Source organism: Varanus komodoensis, unplaced genomic scaffold, assembly GCF_004798865.1.
Source record: "Varanus komodoensis strain SLA01 unplaced genomic scaffold, ASM479886v1 scaffold15, whole genome shotgun sequence".
In the NCBI taxonomy this organism is placed as follows: Eukaryota; Metazoa; Chordata; class Lepidosauria; order Squamata; family Varanidae; genus Varanus; species Varanus komodoensis.
The window spans coordinates 27,044,600-27,060,780 of record NW_025335440.1 but is presented as its reverse complement, the minus strand read 5'-3'; the positions used below and the strand labels follow the sequence as shown (position 1 = coordinate 27,060,780).

General features: G+C 42.6%; 1 long non-coding RNA gene across 1 annotated transcript in view; it reads right to left on the bottom strand.

Moving 5' to 3' along the window:
* The window catches only part of LOC123020889, a 28,704-nt gene extending 13,701 nt beyond the window's left edge, over positions 1-15,003 (bottom strand). Inside the window, exons 1-2 of the long non-coding RNA XR_006414210.1 lie at positions 14,937-15,003; positions 7,270-7,346 (exon numbers count right to left, since the gene is read on the bottom strand). This is a non-coding gene — a long non-coding RNA (uncharacterized LOC123020889). The remainder of the gene's footprint in view (positions 1-7,269; positions 7,347-14,936) is intronic.
* Positions 15,004-16,181: the final 1,178 nt, after the last annotated feature.

The following is a 16,181-nucleotide window of genomic DNA, read 5'->3' as shown; positions in this document are numbered from 1 at the left end:
TATATCTCTCTCCACAGTATCTGCCACTTTCATCAGCCGCAACTACTTCCATGCAGAGTTTTGAAACATTAAACAAATACCTACATTTCAGTGTTGCCATACTTTACTGAATTGGATGTCAAATAAAAAGATTAAATGCCCTGAAATTCCCACCACTGGAAAGGCTGTTTTTGCAAAGTGCATGAAAGCCATATAAAAACATATCCTGACAGGAAGAATTCTATAATACCAAAAGGAAGGACCTAGTTACCGATTCTCTCCCTATAGCCTTTGTGATCAGAAAGGACAACTGGAGGTAAAGAAATTGCACAAATAATATGTGCATTGCATTTTAGTTTCCTAAGCCTTATCAGCTGCAGAGAGAACATCTGGGAGAGAGCCAGTAAAGATTGCATAAACTCTAAAAAAGGACACGGAGCTGCCTCTTTTAGCTTTAATTGCTCCTGGAGAATGCACAGTAACATCCGTTACTTGACCAAAGGGCCAGGTCACTTATGCATATTAATCATGAGTGGAATCTCAATTAAATGCATGTGTACAGAGAGGCAACACAGGCTAAATGCCACACCAAATGTTGCATATATCCTCAAACTGCTCAATGAGAGCTGCTCAGATGATCAGAGGTGTCTGGATCCTACACAGAAATGTGGTGTATGTGGTACGAATGCTTTACATTAGAGGTAGGAAAGTCCTTTCAGTTGGAGTGGGGGGCTTGGAGCATGTGGTATGATGCAAGTTGCAGCTAGCCAAGCTCTAAGCTACAAGGCAACCATTTTAAAGTGATAAGTGATGATCCCCAACCTGTCAAGCTTGAACCCAGTGAGGTTCTCATTTTCTACTGCCAAACTCAATTTATCCTGATGCTTTGCAGGCTGTATCCCTGGCCCCTCCTGTGCATGTGGACAAAGCTTCAAGGGGGGTGGGGCGCACATTCTGCTTCCCACTCATTCAAGACACTGTCCTGAACTACTGTACCCCGGGGACTACACCCATCATGCTACTGGCACGTTCATTCCTGCCCTCTGCCTGATTGCTTATTTTCATCTGTGCTGGGGAATGAACCATGTTCAAAATTCTCAGAATGGCCCAAACACTGGCTCACCACTTGACTCATCCTGTATTTTCAGTCACTGTTGCAATCACTACCAATTCTGCATGAATGGAAAAATGGAGCAAATCAAGCAGTAACTGAATGTGAAATTTGTATGGATTTGCTCCCTAGAATAAACTGGCATTGATTCAGTCTATGGGGGAAATTTGTGCAAACTGAACAGGGCAGGTTGTGCAAATAAGATGCAAGTATATTTACATTTATGAACAGTGGGCATATGCTCCCGAGCGCATTCAGAGTTACAGATGAGGCACGCTCACATGTTCTGTGAGCAAAATAAAATGCTTATTCATTCCTAACCCTGTCGGTCTTCTCACACATTATGGAACTCAGGGTACTAGGCAAGAGGTACGAGGCCCACACAAAACATTGATAAGATCCAGAGCTGCTTAGCTTCTGCACGTTCAGAAAAGAAAAGAACCATCTTGTCTTGAGGTTCTCCTTAGATGAATCTCACCTCCTTTAGGTAATGGAATTGCTCATTCAAGTTGATGGCCCTCATGTGAGGAAAACAGCAACCCAGCCACAGCTTTGAATCTCTAGGGCAGTGGTGGCGAACCTCAATTGGCACCTGACCCATGGTGCCAAAGCATCGCCCCAGCAGGCACGCATCGGATAACAGCGGATAACATGTGCAGAAAGGAGTAGTGGTGCCGCGACTTGTCCAATTTTTGCATTGATGGTCAGTGAGTTGCCAATGCTATATATATTTCCTTGGACTAGCTGTTTTCAGGTTTTATTGCAGTGATGGCACTTTGCGACAAATATGTAGGTTTTGGGTTGCAGTTTGGGCACTCAGTCTCTATAAGATTCACCATCACTGGGTTGGGTTAGAAAAGCTAGGTGTCCTGGCATGTTTTTGACAGTTGGAATGTGTTTAGAATGGGCAGAAATGATGGGCTGTGAAGAAAAGTCTACTCAAGGAATGCCTTTTCAAAATTGCCCTCTTTTCTATGGAATTTTAGCCGTGTATTAGGGTGAGGGGAGTGCACCATGGAAGGGTTAGGGTTGCAAACATGAGGTGTCCTGGCATGATTTTGATGGTTGGAAAGTGTTTGGAATGGGCAGAAATATTGAGCTGTGCAGAAAAAGCTACTCAAGGAAGGCTTCTTCAAAATTGCCCTCTCTCCTATGGAACTTTAGCCGTATATTTGGGTTAGGGGTGTGCACCAGGGTAGGGTTAGGGTTTGAAAAATGGGGTGTCCTGGCATAATTTTGATGGTTGGAATGTGTTTAGAATGGGCAGACATGTTGAGCTTTGCAGAAAAAGCTACTCAAGGGAGGCTTTTTCAAAATCGTGCTCTTTTCAATTGAACTTTAGCTCTACTTTAGAGTTAGGGGAGTGCACCAGGGTAGGGTTAGGGTTACTAAAATGAGGTGTCCTGGCATGATTTTGATGATTGGGATGTGTTTGGAATGTGCAGAAAGGTTGAGCTGTGCAGAAAAAGCTACTCAAGTGAGGCTTCTTCAAAATCGCCTTCTTTTCTATGGAATTTTATTCCTATAATAAGGTTAGGCATGTGTACCAGGGTAGGGTTAGGATTACAAAAATGAGGTGTCCTGTCATGATTTTGATGGTTGGAATGTGCTTGGAATGGGCAGAAATATTGACCTGTGAAGAAAAAGCTACTCAGGAAGTCTTCTTCAAAATCACCCTTTTCTATTGAACTTTAGGGTCAGGGTTTCAAGAATGGGGTGTCCTGGCATGATTTTAATGGTTGGAATATGTTTGGAATGAGCAGTAATACTGAGCTGTTCAGAAAAGCTACTCAAGTAAGGCTTCTTCAAAATTGTTCTCATTTCTATTGACCTTTGGTCGTATATTAGGGTTAGGGGTGTGCACCAGGGTAGGGTTAGGGTTTGAAAAATGGGGTGTCCTGGCATGATTTTGATGGTTGGAATGTGTTTAGAATAAGCAGAAAGATTTAGCTGTGCAGAAAAGCTGCTCAAGGAAGGCTTCTTCAAAATCGCTCTCTTTTCTATGGAATTTTATTCCTATAATAGGATTAGGCGTGTGCACCAGGGTAGGGTTAGGGTTTGAAATATGTGGTGTCCTGGCACAATTTTGATGGTTGGAATATGTTTGGAATGGGCAGAAATGCCGAGCTGTGCAGAATGCAGGGTCCTCTGCTACCCACTCCCTTTTAACTTGTTCCAGTGCTGGAACTCCAGCATCAGGTAAGTCCGTTTCTCACAGAAGAGCCTGTCCAAAGTCCTGATCCTCACCTGAGGATCCTGTCCTCACCTGAGACTGGATTGCAGGGGTAGAAATGAGCAAACCTATTAAAGTCTGTATATTTTAACTTATTGGTTTTATTTATTGTTGTAAGCCGCCCCGAGGCTTCGGCGAATGGGGCGGCATAAAAATGTTTTAATAAAATAAATAAATAAATAAAGTCCCCAAGCACCCTTTTCAGGGGCCATGAGATTGCAGCTGAAGCTTTTTAATCTCCGAGTAAGTTTACTTTCCCTCCATAAGTATGTCATTGTTCCACAGAATCCAGTCTTCTTCACGTAACCCTCCCACCACTCTGTCTTGATTTATACTGTGGAAAACCTGTGAAGGAAGAACAGGTGGAATAGCAGCTGAATGCTTTCTAATTGTTCATGTTCGGATCCTCCATCTGCAAGCACCCTTTGTTTCCTGTACTGTTAACTTTATTTCAAAGTTAACAATAGAAAGCCCGGGAGGGGTGCATATTAGAAGAAATAATTCCCTTTCTTTTGCGATGCTTGTGCAACAGACACACAAATACAAACAATGTTGTCTATGCCCCAGCTCACCATGTTTTAAATAAGCCGTGATGGGTTGCCATGTGTGGTTTCTTTTGAAACAGACCATAGCCATGGCTTGTCTTGGTACCTGGGTTGTCTTGTCTGGCAGAGCTGGGTTCTGGAACGATTGACCAATCCTCACATTGTCCATGGCCTGTTTTAGGGTTGTGTGAGAATTGTTGAACCCTACTACAACCCACTCACACTGGATGTGGACCCCAAGGCACAGCAAGCCAGAGTCACAACCTCAATAGGCAAAATGGTTAGCTGCACACACTACAACCCACTGTGGATTAAATAAGACACAGCAGACTTTTCCCTTATGCAAACCAGATCAATGCATCCATGAGAAAGAGCTACAGTCCCAGGTGGGCAACTTTTGGCCCTCCAGATATTTTACCCTACAAGTTCCATCAGCCCTAGTCAGCATAGCCAGCACTTAGGGATGATGGGAGTTCTAGGCCAAAATACCTAGAGGTCCACCACCTGTCCATCCTGCCTAAAGTTGAGCAGGTCTTGAACATATCTTGAAACTTGTTTTGAATAGGAGGGCTCATCCTTGGTATGTGTAAATTAATAATATTGACAACAGCATCTCTAATCATGTGCAGAATGCCTTTCCAGCACCCACAGAAATTACACTCAGTCCCTTGTGGAGTAGAATTAGAGGAAAATAATGCCTCTCATATTATTGGCTATGATTTTCTGGGCAGGCATCATTTCAGGCATTTTTGTTTTTCAAAACTGAGTCCTGAGGGCAGCCTGTCCTTCTAAATGGTGAAAAACTTGAATAAATAATGGTTTTTCCTTTCCTGCTTTAGAAAAATAGCAGATCATTTTCCAACTTTGGTATTGTTAGCTGTTACTAAATTAACCAAACATGTAGGACGTGATTGCATTATCAAATGGTTTCAATACAATTACACTGCATTCTAAATATCTGTTCTAATTATATTTCCATTTGACAGAGTAATAGAACTTCAAAAAAACTGCAATCAGAATAATTTTTCACTGCCAAATTTGAGAACAGAAGGTGAAAAGGTGCATTTAGATGATTTTATAAATGTCTGGCTAAACTTCACATAATTAAGCTACCACACCATCAGAAAGGGCTAAACAATAAACTAGAAAGCTTATATTTTAATCTTATTTCAAGCAGTTGATTATTCTCCATAATTCAGAGCTCTTATATAGTTGTAGTTCTCTTCCCTTTGCATTAATTTGCTTCCCTGTCATTTAAAATTGATGAATAACAAAAATGCTAATATATGTTTGGTCCAAAAGAAAAAAAAATATACAGAGGGAGAGGAAAAGCATGGCCAAGAAAGCCATTCTTTCTCATTCACGACATTTTCTTGCCCATATCTGCCCTGCTTTTCCAAAGAACACAGGCACACACCGTGTTGTGGACTAGCTCAGAGACGCAATTCTCTAAAAAAGAAGGAAGCAAAGACAAAAACTCTCAGCGGAAATTGAAATAGGTGGTACAGATTTAATACAGATTGAAACCAAAATCTTAATTTACACACAAGATGAAAACAAATATATTAAAATGTAATAAGCATGACAGTAAAAGAAATATACAACACCCAATCAATTAAATGTCCTTTGGCAACAGACCAGCTTATATGTCAAAGGCCTGCATCTCTGTTGTCAGTATCTGCTTGTGAACAGACAATGGAGTTGGGACCATCCAAGTTTCCCCTGTGGGGGGAGTTCCAAAGCCTGGGAGAAATTCGTTCCTGGAGACTGCTCATAGGTGCTGCCTATTCACCTTCCTTATTCACCTGTCCAGGTAAGCAAGCTGGGACAGGAATAAGAAGAAACAGCAACCCCTGCATGCCAACCAAGGCCAGAACTCTTTGCTAGTGACTGAATCCTTTTGCTAGTGATTGCAGCTCCTCCTTGGATCCCAGAGGCCCACCTATGCCTCATTTTGTTCCATGTACCTTTGAGAACAGAAAGAGATCTTTGCAGTGGGTTGGTACTACAGCATCTTCTTTCACCTGGAATAATCAAGGCTGTTACAACTTCCTTCATCCCAAGCAGAAAATGTCAGTAATGAAGCTTTTTAGGAGGTTCCATAAATGGGGCATCTCTGCTGAAAGGCCCTTCCCTCCATTCTTGTCCACCTTACTTCTGAATGTGGGTGCTACTAGAGAAGGACCTCAAGAGCAAGATGGTTGGTATGGTTTCATAAGGAAAACAAAGCAACAAAACAAAGTAACTCTATCCTGCAGCTGCTAATGTTGTCCATGCTGTTTTGCTGAGCTATTCTGGTGTTAGTCTTGAAGCACCAAGTGATACTTCAGTTGCCCTCCACATCTGCAGAGCTTGCTTGAAGCTATCTGGTAGCAAACTCTGGTCATTCAACCATCTGCACCCTAATGCTCCTTGTCAGCTGCTTTCTTGAAGATTTCATTGTTACTGCATCCCTCAAGCTTTTGACTGTCATCACTGCAAGATGCCTGGGATTCTGACAACCTCACTTTTGCTCCACAGAATCTCATTCTAGTCCTGGTCATCGATGGAAGCCTGCTATTGCAAGACATGGGTAACTAACGCTTCCCTAGTTCATGGACTGCAGAAGGATGAGGGTCTGATTTTCACCTATTGTACCAAGACACTGATAGCAACAGAGCAAGGTGTCACCCCTCTCCATACTCTTGTAAAAAGCAACTTCACTGCCATAAAGTGGCTGGTGTCCATTGTCCCTGTCCCACACAGGGCCAACCAAGGCATCGGAGGCAAACAGCAAGATGATGCTTCCACCCATTTCATGTGCAAACCGGGCTGGATGGGAACTGCTCCTTTTACAATGCTGGTTCTGACACACAGTCCTCCATAATGCCTGCAAGTAGAAGACTTGCTTAGGACTGCAAGCCTTGAGCCTCCCAACACTTGGTTGCTGCCTACATAGGAGCAGCAAGAACCACCACTAGCTACACAAGGAACCCTGGGGTAGTCTGGGGAGCTGCCATTTAAGATGCCCCACAATCTCCTGAGCAATTCTGGACTGGGCACTCAGGGTCACTGTGGACTATTTCAAATGGTGGCTTCCCAGTTGCCTCCAAGTAGGTCCACAGCTCCAATATGAGAGGAAACACCAAATATTTCCACCTGTACTGCTGAGGGTTTCCTCCTGCTGGAGCCAATCCCCTCTTGGTACCGTGGACATTTCCACAAATTGGCAACTTGTGGCTGCAGCAGCAGCCTGACAACATGCTGTGAACAAGCAAGTGTCTCCCAGCTCACCAACAGCCACACCTGTGAAGGAGGATTAATTTGCTACCTGAGGCTGCAGAAACATCAGAATGCTGCTGGAGTTGCAGCCCAGAAGAAAAATACAAGCAGAAACTGCAAAAGTAATCATGATGTCTTACATTCCCAGGGGAACTTCCAACTGACATTTCTGATGTGTACATAATATTCCAGGTTACTTGGCATCTTTTCCGATGACCTGCATTTATAAAACAAAACAAGAAGTGCATTGAGTATACTTCCCAGCTAATTAGTCTGTTGGCCAAGAACTACTTGCCTTCTTTTGCCAAAGATTCATCTGGCCATCTTTCTCTTCTTAGGCTTTGAACCTAGGCTGAATTGTTTTGTTTTCTTTTGCTTTGACTTTCATGTTGCAAATGAAAATGAAAGATGAATGCCAGTGGATTAAGCAGATATCAGGAGCAGAATGAAATGTATACTTAAAATGACTGTGTGAACTCATGATCTATTGCTTACTAGGAAGGAGAGGGGTGAGCCTCAATCTGATGTGTATGTTTTGATTGCTAATGTAGTGACTGGAGAACTCTGGACAGAGAAAACATGAGGGGGTCTTAGTCAAGCTGAGGCACCCAGATTTTATCAGGCCACTGCTGTACAACCGTGCATAAAGCTGTTACATGTATTAAGTGGTTAAATGGCGTTTCCACTTTAGGTACAGAACAGCTTAGCTAAATTGACTGGTTTTGTTTGTACGTATGTGTGTAGAGGTCCCTCACACATATACAAAATAACACATAGCTTTAGAAGGAGAGATCATAGCTCATTTAATATCTGTTTGCTTATTTAAAGGCATCTTACATGAAGCTTACAAATGTAATAAACACACATATAATTGGGCTTTGAAGCTGACCTTTGGGTGAGTGTAGGCAACTTGTTGCCCTGTGGATGTGTTGGCCTACAGTTCCCATCATCTTTCACCATTGGGTATGCTGACTAGTACTGCTGAGAGCTGTGAGCCAAAACATCTGGAAAACCACAGTTAGTCCACCTGTGCCTTAAGGGCTGTGTGGTCATTAGATGCAGTTCTTCAGATTTCTCTGGTTTTAAAAAGTCAAAGTTAATACTTTGCAGTGGTTTCAGAAATGCTCTGGCCACCAGTGCAATTGATTCAGGACTGGGGTGAAAATGGGTGATGGTGGGGGAATCATTAAGAAACAGGTGATACGAAAGATATAGAAAGCACCTGGACCAAGTTTTATCATTCAACAATAACAATTTGTACCATCTGATAAAAAAATATAAGTACAGCATGATAGCCATGTGATATAGTTCATCAAGAAGATCGCTGGCACATTTAATAGTTTGAAAGACCTATGACAAGGGATTGGGACAGCTAACAGCTAGTTAGGGACCATCTTAGTTAAGGACAAATTCAGTTGGCATAAATCAGTCATCCCCAATCCAGTGTCCTCCAGAAATGTTGGACTGCAACTTCTATTATTCCCGTCTGACCTGGTCCATGGCAGACACCGAGTCTGACTCAAGAAATAAGAGGAGCTAGTTCTGTCTGCCGTAAATCGTTCAAACTGCGCTCCAGTTCCCCCTGTGGCAAAGCCCTTGCAAATGCAAAGATCACAGGAGTGGTACAAATATTGCTAACCCATTTTCTTCCTTATTATCATGAATGGCTTATAAAATATGATGCACACTAATTAGTTCCTTCAAAATTTATCACAGGCATATGAGAACCTCCCGTATAAAACATTAGATGGCACTATATATCTCTTGCAGTAAAATAACAATTAACCGTGTGTCAGGATGTTCAGAAAGATTGGAAGTTTGGTATCTGAATGTTTAAGAAGGTTGCATGCATTTCTTCCTCTATTCCCAGTTCCCAGCATAAAGGCGATGTTTCACTTTGAAGCTCCCAGTAAAAGGCCTGGTCAAAATCAGTGTATTTGTTATGGTAATTGCCAATTGAGTTCGTTGTAGATCATCTGCTAGAAGACACAAACTCTTTTTCTACTAGAGTAACTTTTTATTGTAATTACACTAGTATCATCTAATTTTTGTCAATGTTGTACAACTCAGCATAATTGCCAGGTTGCTTAACAGCACAGTTACTTACTAGCCAATTAAGAATTAGCAATACTTTGGGAGAAAGGGCACTTTAGTTAAATTGCCTTCTTCTAACCAGCCATTGATAATTTACTCCTTCACTTGAGTCCAGTTGCTGGAGCGTTTCTTTTCCCTTTTCTCAGTAGAAAAACATGATTTCTCACTCATTCAAGCACTAAACCTCAATTATCACAACTTCTGCCCATCATTTTTAAAGGAATTGCCCTAGGAATCAGTCCACAGAGCCTGTTTGCACATGTGGCCAGTGAGTTATTTTATATCGGCTCTGCTTCTTCTTAGGCCCCGTTGTGAGGTGCCCATATCTGATCAATCCACAAACCCACAAATAGTGATTAAGAGTAACACCACCTCCCAATGTCACGTAACATTTGAGTAAATAGCTATTTGTTTTCTGTCTAACCTGATGGGAAAAAAATGGCTATCTGAGCACTCCATAGGGATGGTTTGCACACCTGGGAACCCCCCCCCCCCAATTACCTCCCAGAGTTTGCAGGGCTGTTGCTAACCTCATAGCTAGGAGGCCCTTTCACAGGTGCATGGTATCTGAGAACTGAAGTTTCTCAGTAGAAGTGTGCAGGCAGGGCCCAGAGTGTGGGCTGAAGAAACACAAGGCACCCCATGTTGAAGCTAAGCAGGGCTTGGCCTGGCCTGGCCTGGCCTGAGCTTGGAAGGGAGACCACTTGGGGACTGCATGTAGACACCTTGAGTTCCACAACGGAATTCAAGTCCTCCTGTGTTTGCCATCTTTTTTCTGCCTCCAGACTGAGGTTTCCCAGAGCTGTCAGTCAAGGGGCACTGGGCACCTCCCACCTTTCCCTCCTTGGCATTTTCTGTAACTGAAGAAGTGGGAGGAAAACATGGCAGGGTGCAGAAGGACAGTGGTGAGAAAACCTGGGAGTGGGAGTGAACAATAAGATGCTTGTGCCCCAGTTTTTTCTGCCCTACTGATTCCCTTCCAGAAGTGGCCCCGCCACTTGCAGATTGCACTTCTGGGTCAACAGGAAATAGGTGAAAATGCTCTTTTCTGGAAGGGGGCTGATCAGCTGAGCTCACATAATTTACTTGTCCCAATCTAGAAACAAGGATTTCCACTCATTTGAAGGCTTCCTCTAGAAAATTCTGAGCCTCCCTTGCACAACTAGTGGGTCCCACTCATACCACAGAACTGGCAGGACCCAGTGCATGCTAAAAGTTCTCAATGAGACATAGAAGAATTGGGGGTGCACGTACCCCACTGGACACTACCCCATGTCTGGATCTCCTACATACACACACAGTTCCATGACCAAGACAGTGTGATCGCACAGTGAAGGCATCATTTGGAAGCTTTGCCGCTCATAGAAATACCCTGGCATGGTGACAGCTGGCCCAATGGCATCAATGGGGCAGGTAGCTAATTTTAGACCTTGGACTTAACACATGTGAAGACAGTCCACAATCCAGCAACAGCCCTAACTCAATCTGTACTCCAGGCTGTCATTATTTGTGACCTGTGGCATTCCCTCCATGTGCCATTGCACATTTTGAGCTCACTTACACCCTACCACCATCCTGACTACAGAAACCAGTCACATTTGCTTCCGTCACCCTGACGCTGTGTCTCTCTCTGGTTGGTCATGCGGTAGGCACCAAAGAAAGGAGCACCTGCAAACCATGGACATACTCACCAGGAACTCTGACTGTGGGCTGATGCCAAGTGGACCAGAGTCTGGGAAGCTGAAGCCAGGGAATTCAGCAAATTTTTCTCACAAAACCAGTTTGTGAGGGTTCCTCACAGCTCCCCAGGCTATGGAACCTGGATTTTGATCCCAGGTTCCAGGCCTAGTTGCGCCATTGAATCAAATAGGGGCACGGTCATAGCTTTACTGGTACAATACCTAGGATTTCTTATGCAGTGATACCACCCCCATTCTTACACCCTCCCCAGCTTCCACAACCTTCAGTCTGTCTGCTGGGCAGTGAAAGTCAAAGTGAAGGGAAAGGCAAGCAAAGACAATCTGTAATAGAAGCATAACAGTAAGACGGCGTGTGATTAAACCCTACACAGGGTGTGTTGTTGTGCCACTAATTGTTTTCTACATTATTCATATGGAGTTTTCAGGGCTGGATGAAATATTTAACTGCCCTCTATTTACTGAAAGTTCAGTGTGGAGCTGCTCCTGTGCTTGGGATTACAGTGAAGATTTCACGGTATGTAAATACTTTCATTTTCTTCTCCACTTTTCCTTGATGATACAAAATAAGCAATTTGAAAATGAGTGAGTGCTCAATAAACTGGCCTCAGCTGGATATCAACCAGGCTCAGAGCGCTTATTTTCATATTTCTCCAAACTGTGTGAAACTTGGCAGACCCCAACATTTCTCCGATGCCAGACTCTTGAAGACCTAGTCAACAATCAAAGCTGCATGAACAAAACAGGCATGATTTGATTGCCACAGTAAATCATACGAGCACGTTCTCTAAATTAGAGACTTCTTGTGCCTGGCTGGTTAGCTCAAAACCAGAAGTGAAATCAAATTCAGCTGTTTCTTGACCCTGTGAAATTAGGTTAGGGCACCACTTGTTGATCCAGCTTTGCCTCCCCTGCCCGACTCCAGTTGTCTGAAGGCCTGTGAGGAAGACCCCTTCCTTGGTGAATCTTCTCTCTCACCACGATCACCACCAGAGGTCTTATTCTCTTCCGTATCAATGCTGCTGCTTGCTTGCTTGGCCAGGAGAGACTGGAGAGCAAGCAGGCCATGGCAGCTGCTGCTTCTCCTTCTCACCACCAGAAACCAGAACAAGAACTGGGTGTAGAAGCAGGTGGCAACAGTAAAGAGGAGGAGCAGCAGTTTCAGAAGGCTCATTTGGTGGGCCCATGCTAGAGAATGGGCCATGGCAGGAGCCCATACTTGTCTACCTCTGAGGCTGCCCCACAGGATCTACCATGGGGCAAAGTGAAGTGGCCTCATGAAACCTTGGATCAGAGAAAAGCAAAACAGTGTTGGTTAGCAGAGCTGTGTATGCCTGGCACCCTACCCAGCAAATCATGTGAAGTCAGGATCTTTTTTAACCAATATGTACCAGTTTACATTTGCTTACAAGGAATCCCCTTTCCCATTTTCATGTCCATCCCCCCAGTTTCAAGAGATGCTTTGGACCAATTTACTGTTCCTTTTTGTTTGAATCACCCTAAATAAATTAATGTTGTCAGCAAATTTGGCCACTTCACCACTCACCCTGACTTCAGATCATTCATGAACAAATTAAAAAGCACCTGTCCCCATACAGATCCTTGGGGAACCCAACTGTTTACTTCGCTGCATTGTGATAGCTGTCCATTCATTCCTACTCTCTGCTTTCTGTTCTCTGTTACTGATCAGTACAAAGACCTCTCACTTTATGTCATAGCTACTAAGTTTGATCAAGAGTCTTTCATGAGGGATTTTGTGGAAAGCCATGCATGCACACACATACACACAGTTATTCTAGAGCCCCTATAGCTCTGGGTGGTGTGCAATATACTAAAATGCAAAATGCAAACATTAAAAACCTTAAATAAAAGCAATGCAGAATAAAACCAGCATAAAACTAGCTATAAAATAGGATACAAAAAGTGCTTTAAAAAAGTTTTTAAGATGTCTGGGAAAATAAGAAGGTTTTCAGCCAGCACTGATGAGTGCCAGGCAAGGTTCTCTGGGAAGACGATTCTACAAGCAGGATGCCACCACTGAAAAAGGCTTTCTTGTAGCAACCTGGCTCACCTCATTTTGCAGCAGACCTTGGAGAAGGGTCTTAGATGGAGACTGTAATATCTGGGTAGGTAAATAGGAAAGCCCAACTCTTGAAACTCTAAATATCTACCAGATCATTATTATCTGCATGTGATTCTGCCACAGTTCATTCCTTAAGCTCTTTGAACTCTTGGTAACACTTTGGGGACATTACATCATCTCAGCCAATTGATCAGGCAGAAACGAGCTTTGATTATTTCAATCCACAATTGAGTTATCAAAGGTTTCTTGTTGTTATAAATCAACTCCTACTAGGCTAGAGCTAAGCAGCATATTAACCCTGGTAACAGGAGTAGAGATGTTTAATAAATTGGGATGGCCAGAATGGCTGAAATATCATCTAACATGTTGCAGTATGGATCTTTTGGCAGCAACTGCTTCTCAACTCTCGGGGATGCAATATGAGGGTTTTTCAAGAGGAGAGGGCAATCAATAAACTTGTGAGGCAGACCAGAGCAATATGAGTAATGATGTTGTGCAAGTAATAAACAGGTTTGGGTCAAGTCCCAGGATATTCCTCCAGCAAAGCTCCAACAGGCCTATGTCAACATCAGGCATATTTGCCGGTCTCAGATATTCCATCCTCTCCATATGGATTTGTGTCTGAAAGATGCCATGAAAAACATGGGTGAATGGTAGGTAAGTTGTGAGCAAACACGAATATTACTGATCAGGGAGAATGTCTGTTAAGGCATCACCTAACCTTCCCATTTTCCGGCTTTGTGGAGCTTGAACATGAGACAGTCTTACTCTGGCATTAAACCAGCAGGTGATTTTGATCATTGAATTAATAAAAGAGCAAGCCGCCTTTTAAAAAATCTGGCATAGCCTAAGCAGATTTTTAGATGTATTTCTTGTAAGCAAAATGGGCCTATAATGATGCTAACAGATGTTACTTTGTTGGAGCTGAATTAGGTCCAAGTAATTCAATTTTAGGGTTGCACCAATGGATGATTCCTTGGGCTTCATCATGTATATTCTGGTAGGAAAATTCTAAAAAGATCCAATTGCATTGATGACACAGTGCTTGAGAGTACATATATTTAAGCGGTTGGCTATACAGATGGATGATGGGTAGAAAATAGCCTTAGTGTACTAATTTCTCATTGTTCTGACACACAAATCTCCCTTGTTTGCCTACAGCAAGTTCTCATACCTTTCAGTTTCTATTTTCTAACATCTAAAAAATAGAGCTAATAAGTTTACGCTTCCTCCCTCACAGGATGCTGGAAGAGTTAATTAGCTAATAATGAAGATAAAAAGCAGTGTATAACTAGCATGATCATCATAATTAAGATATCTCCTGAGGCCCCTTCCGTAAACTTCAGTTAGCATATTTTAGTAGGTAGAAAATAACCATTAAAAAAATCTATTGTATTGTTCAGTGACTGGCATTGCAAGTATTCTAAAGAAAGAGCCGTTGAGTCTCCATTTTGGAATCGCCCCTCCCAACCGAAGTAGATCTTAATTGTGGGGAAGGAGGGGAAGTTTTGCATTGAGGAATTCTTTGTCAAAACATTTTCAGAAAAGGAATATTATCTACTTCCACCCTCCTCTCATAATTCATATGCTTATCTTGTACATGAACTCCAATAATGAATCAGGGTGTACACTGAAGCAAAGCAGAACATTCTCTCTGGAATTCATTAACATGTTTGACAAATAACCCAGTTGGATATCCTTGAAACAAAGTGCTACCTTGTGATTAATCACGTAACATGTACTAAAAGTGTTTTGATTAGTCTTGCACACTTTCTGCTCTGAGGATGAATGAAATGCTCTGTTGTGAAAGCTGTTTCACTGCTCTGCCTTACACTTGTGTGTTCTGATTAGAGGCAGAGCTGGACAACTGTTGACATTCAGAAGTTCAAGAGGGAGCAGCTCTTGCTTCATCATCCCTTATAGTTAATGGTACCTGAAAGTCTTGGCTTCAGTAAAGGCTTAGCTTCACTTGGGACTTTCCACTTGAGCCATTTATTGTGTGCTGCTGCTTCCTCATTCAAAGTAGTTTCTAGGGGCTTTATCCAATGTCACCGTTGTCCAAGGCCTCTCCAACGTTTTTCAAGTATTTCTGTGAATCCCTTTAAGTCATGGAAAGTGTAGTATGATCTAGAAGTGGCAAACACAGTTTTTCATTGCATTTTGATTCAATCATTTATTTATTTGATTTTTAAAATGTATTATCATTGACTATAACAAAATCTTGTTTATTGCTGAGTAAATGCATTTAACAGAAGGACAGCATAAGCAAATCCCATTCTATTCCTGTAATCACAACAGTGCTCTGATTTAAATGGGCTTAAAATGCAAAACTGCACATGTTCCAAGGGGAGTTTATTCAGGGCTGACCAAGAGTTTTTCGTTTGATTTGCTTTGTTCTTGTTCTAACATATTAGCTATGTAGAACCCAAGAAGAGGAAAAGGAGAACTATTATTTGTGTGCTTCATAACAGAAGACAAAATGTCCATCCACAGCCACCTGCCCCACCTCATAAGACCAAGATTAACTTATAACACTGGTGATGCTTACCTCTTAGTAAGGTGCTTAGTAACCTTAAGCACCCTTAAGGTTGCAATCCTAAATCCCATATGAGGGAATAAGTTTTGTTGAACTTAGTGGGACTGATGTTTAAAACTGCACCGGATCACACAATAGATGAGTTTCCCTGAATCACCATCTTAGCAGCTGCTTCTTTTCTTCTTTTATTTAAAATCCTGCCTGGGTAAGAGATCTGTGAAATGTAAACTTTGGATCATTGCTTTGTGACTTTCAACAGCCTCCAGCAGAGGCCAGTGGCTCCAATGCCACCAGACTGGGAATCACTCTGCACTTGTAAGGAGCTATCCGTGGTGCCTAATCGGTTTGGGGACAGTATTCAGGACCACGGACAGCTCCTTTAAACTTTGGAGATTCTGTTTTTGGTGTTTGGCTTTATCCTGAAGATGCTAGCACTAAATACAGATTTGAGTGTGTTTCCTTCCTTGCAGCCCTCAGCTTCTCCTTCTTGATGAGACGTGCAGCAATGAACAGTGCTGTCAGACTAGAATGTGTGCTGAGGTTTACACAGAGAAGGAAAAGGAGAAAAAAGTGAACGCTGTTTATTTGGAAAGAGAAGCAAGCCACGCATGGCTGATGTTACTAGCGGGTGTTAAGTCTCTC